At 46.7% G+C, this 10,562-nt stretch overlaps 1 protein-coding gene across 2 annotated transcripts in view; it reads right to left on the reverse strand.

Annotated features, from left to right (window-relative positions):
* Positions 1-10,562, reverse strand: part of SLIT3 (slit guidance ligand 3) — a 597,503-nt gene that overhangs the window by 255,290 nt on the left and 331,651 nt on the right. The gene's annotated exons all lie outside the window — the stretch shown is intronic.

Consider the following 10,562-nt stretch of genomic DNA (forward strand, 5'->3'; position numbering starts at 1 on the left):
GTCTTATAGTTTTTTTTTTTTTTTTTTAAAGATTTTATTTATTTATTTGAGACAGAGAGAATGAGAGAGACAGAGAGCACATGAGAGGGGGGAAGGGTCAGAGGGAGAAGCAGACTCCCCGCCGAGCAGGGAGCCCGATGCGGGACTCGATCCAGGGACTCCAGGATCATGACCTGAGCCGAAGGCAGTCACTTAACCAACTGAGCCACCCAGGCGCCCCCGGTCTTATAGTTTTAAGCTGCTTGACACTTGGAGAAAGAAGTAGGTTCCCACAGATAATTATTCTATTGGTTAATTGTCATAGTACTACTAGGTGGGCTTCTTTCCCTCCATTTTACAGATGAGAAAAAGAAATCAAGGTTTGCAGGTAGGATGGGACCTTTCCAAGGTCATTTGAAGCCAAGGCCCTCTATCTCCAAAGCTTAGGAACTCCAAGAGTTCAAACACATAGCAGGGAGGATCAGGAGGGTAAGGCCGAAGAGCAAAGAGGCGGGAAGGAAAGCAGTTGTTTGGTAAGATGGAGGGTAAACTGTTGCGGTGAAGGAATGTGGCCCAGGGTGGCCAGGTCTTCTGATTTTCAAGCAAAACAAAAACTATGGATTTTTAATGGTGACAAAAAGAAGACAAAAGCACCTGTGATGAGGGAGCAGAAGGCTCACTGAGGACAAAGCACAAACGGACAGCCGGCAACACCCCCCCCACCCCCCGCCCTGCCCCCAGGTGGGATCTGTGTGACATTCCTCCAGGAAACTTCCAACTATCTTAATGTTAATGATTTGCTAGAGGGAAAAACAACCTCAGCTTGACAATAGCAAGGCCTCCAGTATCCTGAGAGTCTTCTTTAGCATATGAAAGTCCTTTTGGACACCTCCCTTTTTCCTTACCTCCCCCAACTCCCAAGTATATAATCAGCCACTCCTCACAACCCTGGGGCAGCAGCTCTTTCTGCCCTCGGGTCCTGTCCCCGTGCTTTAATAAAACCACCATTTTGCGCCAAAGACATCTCAAGAATTCTTTCTTGGTTGTGGGCTCCGGATCTCACCCCACCAAACCTCACCTATATTCCAAAACTGTATCACCCACACCTCTGTGTCAGATCTGACTCAAAGTCCAAAGTCCTCCATGTTCCAGGCCTCCATCCACCCCCCCAAAGATGTCAGAATATCTCCGGGTGTTCTAGAGGGGGGCCTGTTCCTTGGCCAAGCTCCTCTGGCCACCTAGTGGCACTCCTGGCCTTCCCTGGGGTGGGGGCGGGGGAGCAGCTCGCCAGGTGTTTCCTATTTAATTTTGATGTTCAGGTTTTAACAAGAGCAATTTCTAAGTTTGACATTGTCAGTGGTGGTCTGAATGGCTTCTCAGGCTAATACAAAGGCTGCCAGAACCCATTAGCAAATCACTTGGGTAGTGTGGCGTTTTGAAAAGAAAATTATTTTTCTATTTTTGCGGGTTAGACAGCAGTGCTCCCTGGAGGCTCCCCCAAGAGGGACTCTGTGTGGCTGCTTTCTCAGAGTTGCGAATACTGATGGTCAGGACTAAACTCCTTCTTGCTCTTCCTCCCGCACCTCCCCCTTCTAGCCAACGGATTCCAGCCTGTTCACTAGTTCAGGCTGCAGGTTTAGTAAGCTCCTGCTCTGGGTCAGGCTGTTTGAAGACCAAGAGATGGGAAGGTCAAACTCCATGGTTCTGACCACACCCGCGGAGACACGCTCCAGTATCGGCCACGTGGCCAGGTGACCTGGTGCGTGCAAAGAAAGGGCAGGCTTGGGAGACATGTCACCTTTGGGCCCACTTCCAAACCTTTGGGCCACTGCTGAAAGGTTCAGGGTAAGAGCGGGGATTTTAAGGACTGCGTGGTGCGGTGAGGGAGGGAGATGAGACCCAAACCAGTACGAGCAGGGAAGAGAGCCCTAATGATGAGTGTAAGTTTTGTTTTGTGACATGTGATGGAACCTTCCGTCCAACCCCCTCTACCCCATCACCTCACCCCAACAGATTCCGCAGGACCATCTCCATTAGTGGCTAAGATTTCAGGTGTGGGGACGTGATCCCCACTGAGTTTGGCCTTACCTTGCTCAAGAAACAAGAAGAGCAGCAAACAAAACATTTGGGTTTATTTATATCCACGCCAGCAAAATAGCAGGGGCAATGATCTGCTGCTCTACTTCAACACAAACTCTGGACACAGCCACACCAGGCACGAGGGAAACTCATTTTGTGATTTGAAGTGGGGGGGGGGGACCCACACAAATGGTGTAACGCTAGAAATCAAACAGTAAGCTTTCCTAGAGATTCCTCGCCACCTCATTTCAGATGTAAAGGTTGGTTATCACGCACTCCACAATGCCCACTATTCGAAGTCACATCTGAACAAGACTCTTCTTCAGAAACAAGCCACGATACTCCAAAGGACATAAAAAGACCCTAATGGCCTTGCGAGAAATCAGAGTATAAGAAAGTGACGATGTTCTCTGTGAGATAAGGACAACTTGGGAGAAACTGGTCTATATTTATGTAGGCAACAGTAAGACGGATGCCAAGACATTTGAAGACATATTAGGGTTCACTAAAAAACACGTCAAATTACCTTTCACCTGAGTGAGAAGTTTCGGTCAGCTGAACCACGAAGCAACAGAGGAGGCGCGTCTTTGAGGTAGCTGGGTGTTGAAAATACTGCTGATACCTACACGATCAAAGGCTTACTTTGACTTCATCCCAGGTCTGTATATTCTCTTCAGTGCAAGGCAGCTATCTGTGGTAACGTCGCCGCCTTTTATTTTTATTTTTTAAAGATTTTTTTTTTTTTTTTTTTATTCATGAGAGACAGCGAGAGAGAAAGGCAGAGGGAGAAGCAGGCTCCCCGCGGAGCAGGGAGCCTGATGCGGGACTCGATCCCAGCACCCTGAGATCATGACCTGAGCCGAAGGCAGATGCTTAACCATCTGAGCCACCCAGGCGCCCTGTCGCCGCCTTTTAAAGCACACTGCTGCTGGCACTGCCGCCGGCCTTGCGGCTGAGCGCCTTGCTGACCTGGCAGCTCCGAGCCGCCCCAAGGCACACACGCCTGGGATACTCGGGAGCAAGCAGGTTCTGATTCAGGAAGTCCGCACTGGAGGCTGGGCTCCTCCGCACTTCTTAAAAGCTCCCAGGTGATGCCAGTGCTACCAGTACAGTCCCACTTTGAGCGGCCAGGGCCGAGCAGCGGTTGACCGACCTGACTCAGTCTCAGAATCCCTGGGCAGCTGGTGTAGTCGTACCCGTTTCTGGGCCTCACCCCACGGGCTCTGAGGACCTGGTACTGAGGTGCGTATTTTTTTATTTGATAAGTGGTAATTTATTTCCTTCCTCCCTCCCTCCCTTCCTTCCTTCCATTTGTTGGAGAGAAAGAGAGCACAAGCAGGGGGAGCGGGAGAGGGAGAAGCAGGCTCTCCGCGGAGCAGGGAGCCTGATGCAGGACTGGATCCCAGGACCCCGGGATCATGACCTGAGCCGAAGGCAGACGCTTAACGACTGAGCCACTCAGGCGCCCCCTGAGGTGTGTATTTTTAACAAGCTTCTCAGGTGATTCTCTTGCACCCTCTACTGTGTACCCGTGGAAGTGGGGAGGGACCAAGGTGCCACGGATTCTGGTTCTGCTACTTATTCACTGTGTGACCTCATACAAGTCCCTTAACCACTCTGAATCTCAAGCTCTTCAAAGCAAACACTGGGGTGGGGGTTTGATAGAAATTGCCCAGTTTGGTTACCTAAACATTGTTAATTCCTTTCTATTTTCAGTAAAAATACTAAACCGTCTTTTTCTCTCCCTCCCCCTGCCCCTGCTCTCCCAACTGCCTTTCTAAAACTTTTGAGGGGCTGTTGAGAATTGGTGCCTTCAGTCCTGTCACCCAGACAACTCCGGTACATTGTGTGGATGGAGTATTCTGATCACTGAAGCATCCTAATTAACCACATACAATCACTCTAAGTCATTGATTCATATTTCAAGATATGAGGATATAATTTACTGAGCACAATGAGTTTTCTAAAACTCTCACTGTTGATTCAGAAAACCCAGTAGTGATAGGGCTCTGAGGGGCCTCGCTATGCATGGGTATCTTTTTTTTTTTTTTTTTAAGATTTTATTTATTTATTTGACAGAGAGAGACACAGCGAGAGAGGGAACACAAGCAGGGGGAGTGGGAGAGGGAGAAGCAGGCTTCCTGCCAAGCAGGGAGTCCGATGCGGGGCTCAATCCCAGGACCCTGGGATCATGACCCGAGCCAAAGGCAGACGCTTAACGACTGAGCCACCCAGGCACCCCGCATGGGTATCTTATTCAACCGGAAGAATGAGTAGTTCACAGCTCAAGGGAACTCTGCATGGCATTTTATATTTTCTTTTTTTTTAATTAAGTTTTTATCTTAATTCAAGCATAGTTAACACAGTGTAATATTAGTTTCAGGTGTACGATATAGTGATTCAACACTTCCACACATTACCCAGTGCTCATCATGACAAGTACACTCCTTAGTCCCCATCACCTATTTCCCCCAACCCTCTACCAACCTCCCCTCTGGTAACCATCAGTTTGTTCTCTCGAGTTAAGAATCTCTTTCCTTCTCTCCCTCTTTCTTCCTTTCTTTCGTTTTTAAGATTTATTTATTTATTTGAGAAAGAGAGAGAGTGTGCAAGTGAGGGAGGGACAGAGGGAGAGGAGAGAATCCCAAGCAGACTCCCCATTGAGTGCAGAGTGCTATGCAGGGCTTGATCTTATGATCATGATCTGAGCTGAAATCAAGAGTCAGATGATGCTTAACTGACTAAGCCACCCAGGCACCCTGAGAGTCTTTTCTTGATTTGTCTCTCTCTCTTAATTTTTTCCCTTTGCTTGTTTCTTAAATTGCACATGAGTGAAATCATATGATATCTATCTTTCTCTGACTCTTTTTCCTTAGCATTACACTCTCTAGCTCCATCTATGTCATTGCAAATGGCGAGATTTCATTCTTTTTTATGGCTGAGTAATATTCCATTATAGATATATGTGTGTGTATATGTATATATATCACTTCTTTATCCTTTCATCAATCAATAGACACTTGGGCTGCTTCCATATCTTGGCTACTGTAAATAATGCTACTATAAAAATTGGGGTGCATGTGTCCCTTCGAATTAGTATTCTTGTATTCTTTGGGTAAATACCCAGTAGTGCGATTGCTGGATCATAGGGTAGTTCTATTTTTAGCTTTTTGAGGACCCTCCATACTGTTTTCCACAGTGGCTGTACCAGTTTGCATTCCCACCAACAGTGCAAGAAGGTTCCCCTTTCTCTGCATCCTCGCTAACATCTGTTGTTTCTTGTGTTGTTGATTGTAGCCATTCTGACAGGTGTGAGGTGATATCTCATTGTAGTTTTGATTTGCATTTCCCTGATGATAATTGATGATGAGCATCTTTTCACATGTCTGTTGGCCATCTGTATGTCTTCTTTGGAGAAATATCTGTTTATATCTTCTGCCCATTTTTGAATTGGATTATTTGTGTTTTGGGTATTGAGCCTCATATATTTTGGATATTAACCCATTATTGGACATGTCATTTGCAAATAACTTCTTTCATTCCATAGTTGTCTTTTAGTTTTGTTGATTGTTTCCTTTGCTGGGCAGAAGCTTTTTATTTTGATGAAGTCCCAGGAGTCTATTTTTGCTTTTGTTTCCCTGGTCTTGGGAGAAATATCTGGAAAGAAGTTGCTACAGCCCTGGAATTTTATATTTTCAAGATACATTCATGTTCAGCTGCCATTTTATTGTAGGAGAGTTTATTATATGCCAGGAACTGTCCTTAGGATTTTACATGCTTTCTCTCTTTTAGTCCTTACAATCCCCCTGTGGGACCAGCAGGCATTATCATCCCCATGTTACGGAGAAGGAAACTGAGGCCCCCAGGTGCTCAGTGTAAACCACCGATCGAGTGGAAAGCTGGGATTTAATACCAGAATTCTCTGTCCACACAGCTGGTGACTATAACCACCATGTACGCTCCCACCTTTCTCATCTAACCCATGACAATTCCTGGACATAGACTTGGAGGATTTTTACCTTGAGAAAGAGAGAAGGAGGGGCTGGAGTGGAGGGGGGTTAAACGGTTGCCTGCAGGGGGCATCTGGATTGTGTGTGTGTGTGTGTGTGTGTTTGTGTGTATGTGTGTGTTGCCCGGAGAGTCTGCAGTGGTGTGCTGACATTCTCTCTTCCATATTCTCCAAGCCCATCCCAAGTTAACCCCTCAAATTCTCCTTCCTGCCTGTGGCCTCTGATTGAAGTTCCACCCAGTGGTGCCTGTTTTGGCTTACACCAGGCCAAGAATAATGAATGTGTGCAATACATGGCCCCACGAGCCTGACCATGGCAGACATTGCTCATCGATCACAACTCTTCTCTTCAGGAGACTGAGCGTGGCTTCACCACCTTCCCTTGCAGAGGGCTCCAGGGAGGCACAGCCAATTGATTCAGGTTGAGATTTGAAAAGAAAGTGGTTGCCTTTCAGCATTAAGCCTTACTGGCGCTACTGAAAAGCAGAAATAACCCTTGTCAGGGAATTTGGAAGCCTGAGTTCTAACCCTGGCTCTTGCACTGACCTGCTGGTGACCTCCTGCAGGTTATGTTTCACCCTAGGCCTTGGTTTACCCTCCATAAAAGAAGGAGTTGGCCTATGCCCTAGAGAATCTGAAATCTCTCCCAAAAATAACATCCTAGGTTCTGACAGGTACTGAAAGCCAGGTGGAGCTCATCAGGGGAAAGAAAGCCTCTGTGTTAATATGACTGCATGATCAGACATGTACGAGAACATCCCCTCTGCACATGTGAAAACCACCCTGGAGAGGCCACTATACCATGTTGTCTGTGACTTTGTGGGATCAAGTGTCCGTAAGTAGAAGAAAAAGCAAACAATATCGTTTGTTCAAGTGAGGAGTGACAACCTGGAAGAGGCCTCACCTCCTAGGCTGTCTGGAGCAAGTGACCTCTCTGCGAAGGAACACAAGATGGGGGCCAAGAATCCATCCTAGTGATGTGGGCAGAGGGATCTGGAGCCTTGAGGATGTGGCTGCTTGGTTCTGCACCCCCAGGCCCCCAGATCTGTCTTCCCTGTGCCTGGGAGTCAGCTTGGAGATGCTTCTTCTCTGTTCAGCTCAGACATGCAGGACCACGGTTGTGGCTTTCCAGTGAAAATCAACCTTTGCAGCATTAGCGAGAACCATGCCACCCCAGCTAATAACAAGGGATGTTACTGAATGTCCTCTTTGCGCCAGGCACTGTTATATACGCTTGCACCCTCGCACCAGTCTTACGAGGCAGTAACTACTATCATCCTCATGTTAGAGATAGGGAACGAAGGCCTGGGGAGGTTCAGCGACTTGCCCGCGGTGACACACTAGTAGGAGGCCAACCCGGGACTCAATTCTGAGCGATGGGACCCAGAGCCCTTCATTTTAGCCACATATTGTATCAATTCCCTAACATGGCTTCTGGCTCTAGAGAGTATCAGGGACTCTGTTGCATATTTTCTACACGCTTGTTTAAGTGACTTTCTTCCTTGCTGGATAACAAATGCTAGGAGGTCAGGAGCCTTGCCTTATTTATTCATTATTGTACCTATGGTGTCTAGCAAATCCGTGCACATTGTAGGTGCTCGTTGATCTCTGATCAGTGCTGGCATAAATAAATGAGTACAATCCAGCAGAGAAGAGTTAAGCAGCAATGCCTCTTCCCTAGAATTATATGCTTTCTGAAAAGAAATTAAACATATTTGTTAAATTCCCACTATATGGCAGATACTGTGCTAAACGTTTTACATGAATGGTTTAATTACCATAAAAACCAAATGAGGTACAATTTCATACTTTCTTTACATATGGGGGAAACTGAGGCTCTGGATGCTTAAGTTAATTGTCCATTTAAATGGCAGATCTGGGATTTAAGCTCAGGGCCAACTGGCCCCAAAGTACCATAATCTTTCCATGATAGTGTGTCCTGGTCAAAGACAGCTTCTTGGCCTGGATGGTTTAGTCTGGGATAAAAAAAAAAAAGAGACACACCATGGTAAAATGTAGATAAAACTGAGTGTCAGAAATTGTGGATTTTCGATTTGGCACCTTTATTCATTTAGTTATGTAGTCATAGGCAAGGTTCTCCCACGTCTGGGACCTCTTTCCACCATCTGCAAAATGAGGAGGCTCAAGCAAATGATTGTTCCTAATTCTTTTTTTTTTTTTTTTTAAGATTTTATTTATTTGACAGAGACAGCGAGAGAAGGAGCACAAGCAGGGGGAGTGGGAGAGGGAGAAGCAGGCTTCCCGCGGAGCAGGGAGCCCAGTGCAGGGCTTGATCCCAGGACCCTGGGATCACGACCTGAGCCAAAGGCAGACGCCTAACGACTGAGCCACCCAGGCGCCCCGATTGTTCCCAATTCTGATGGTCTGTGACTCAATGGAAGAGACAGAGCCCAGAAGGGGGCTAGGAGATACAGCGGTGGTCTTGCTGCAGCTGGGAGAAGGTGCTCTCCCTTGGCCAGCTGGAGGTGGTGGTAAAGAGGACTGCAATGAATAGATAGATATGATACCCTTAGATGTTTTTTTTCTAATTTTTCCCATCCTACCTGAACTTTGTGAAACTTCAGAGCTCTTAAGTCATCCAGACATTCATTAGCTTAGTGAGAGGAACTCAAGGCTACTTCTTCAGTGTTCCAGAGAATGTTAAGATTCAAAGAGCTGGCAACACAAAGCCAGGTTACGACTATTGGAAAGAAAATACAGGGGGTCTAGCAAGGATCTGTAGTCACAGAAACAAAGAATATTAAAGTTAGGCCCCTACAGGGGCGCCTGGGTGGCTCAGTTGGTTAAGCATCTGCCTTCAGCTCAGGTCATGATCCCAGGGTCTTGGGATCGAGTCCTGCATGGGGCTCCCTGCTTGGTGGGGAGTCTCCCTCTCCCTCTGCCCCTGTCATAGCTCCTGCTCTCTCTTTCTCTCTCTGTCTCATGTGCATGAGCTCTCTCTCTAATAATAAATAAATCTTTTTTTTTTAAAGAGTTTTATTTATTTGTTTAACACAGATAGAGAGCACAAGTAGGGAGAGGGAGAAGCAGGCTCCCCGCTGAGCAGGGAGCCCAATGCAGGGCTCGATCCCAGGACCCCGGGATCATGACCTGAGCCGAAGGCAGCCGCTTAACTGACTAAACCAGCCAGGCACCCCAATAAATAAATAAAATCTTAAAAAAAATAAAGTTAGACCCCTATAGAAGTAGGAAGTGTGGACTGGGAGTTCATAGAGATGTTTATTTGGCCCACATGGTACTTTAATAATGTCATTTAAGCTAAAAATCCAAATTTACACATTTTCTTGGGGAAAAAAAAGATCTGAAAAAACTGTGGTTTTGTATTCTCACATGGTAAATATTGGATGGTGCTAAATTGAGTAAGAATCTTCTTACAAGTAAAAAAACAAAACAAAAAAAACCTCAAACCAAATGCCTGAAAAACCTGGAAATAGATTAGAAATAGAGCTCAATAAGGTCATGGAGGACCCAATTTCTTTCTGCTTCCTCCATTCTTCCCTGACTGACTTCATCATAAGACTGGCTTCCCTCATGGGGACAAAATGGTGGTTGTGGTCCTAGACATTACAACTTCATTCTATACCACTGAGAGGCAACCAGCCTTTATGTGCCTCAGAATGTCCAGCAAAGATCTGAGCTTTGGGCTAATAGAATCACCTTGAACTAATACTTATGGCTTTAGGAGTACCATGCTGTGGGTTGGGGTGGGTCCCAGCCTAAGCACATGGCTTCTACCCAGTGGGAGAGGGGCAGGACGGAGGTTGGAGAGACAGTCTCATTATCTACCAGATCCTGCCATCCTGTCCCCCTAGATGGGTACATGCCCAGTGCACCACGCTCTCTACCATTCCCCATTGTCTGACACCTGGCTTATTTTAGCCATGCCTCCCAGGTATGAGATAATGAACCCAAGTCATGCCTCCCTCTCCCCAATTAAGTGAAAGAACATGCATGCATCTAGAAACATACAGAGGCAGTTGTTGAGTCAGAATCATTTTACAGATGGGGAAGTTAAGGCCTGGGACATGACATATTCCACACTTGCAAATCAGGCAGGGAGACTTAGCTCCAGCTAACATGGCTGAGCCAGTGATAGAGCCCAGGGTATTTTACACTGTCTGCATGGGCCTGAATGATCTATAGTCCACTTCGATGGGACCCATCGCACTCAAGATTTCACTTTCAGTCCATGGAGAGATGGAAAGGGATAGAAAAACCTAGTCAATTCAGTTTTGATGAGCAGTGGTGGTCTTTAACATACACTTGGCTGGGGTAATTCCTGGGAGAATCTACTGCGTTTTCTGCTGAGACAGGGCTGACCGCACCCAAGTGGGATATAAACTCCCATGCTGGTTTATAACAGTGTCCCAAGCTCCTGCTGCTTCACAGCTCCGGGAGGTCCTGGTTTGAAAGTGGGTGCTATTGGGCGCCTGGGTGGCTCAGATGGTTAAGCGTCTGCCTTCGGCTCAGGTCA

Source organism: Mirounga leonina, unplaced genomic scaffold (assembly GCF_011800145.1).
Source record: "Mirounga leonina isolate KUSES-001 unplaced genomic scaffold, KU_Mleo_1.0 Mir_104, whole genome shotgun sequence".
Taxonomy (NCBI): Eukaryota; Metazoa; Chordata; class Mammalia; order Carnivora; family Phocidae; genus Mirounga; species Mirounga leonina.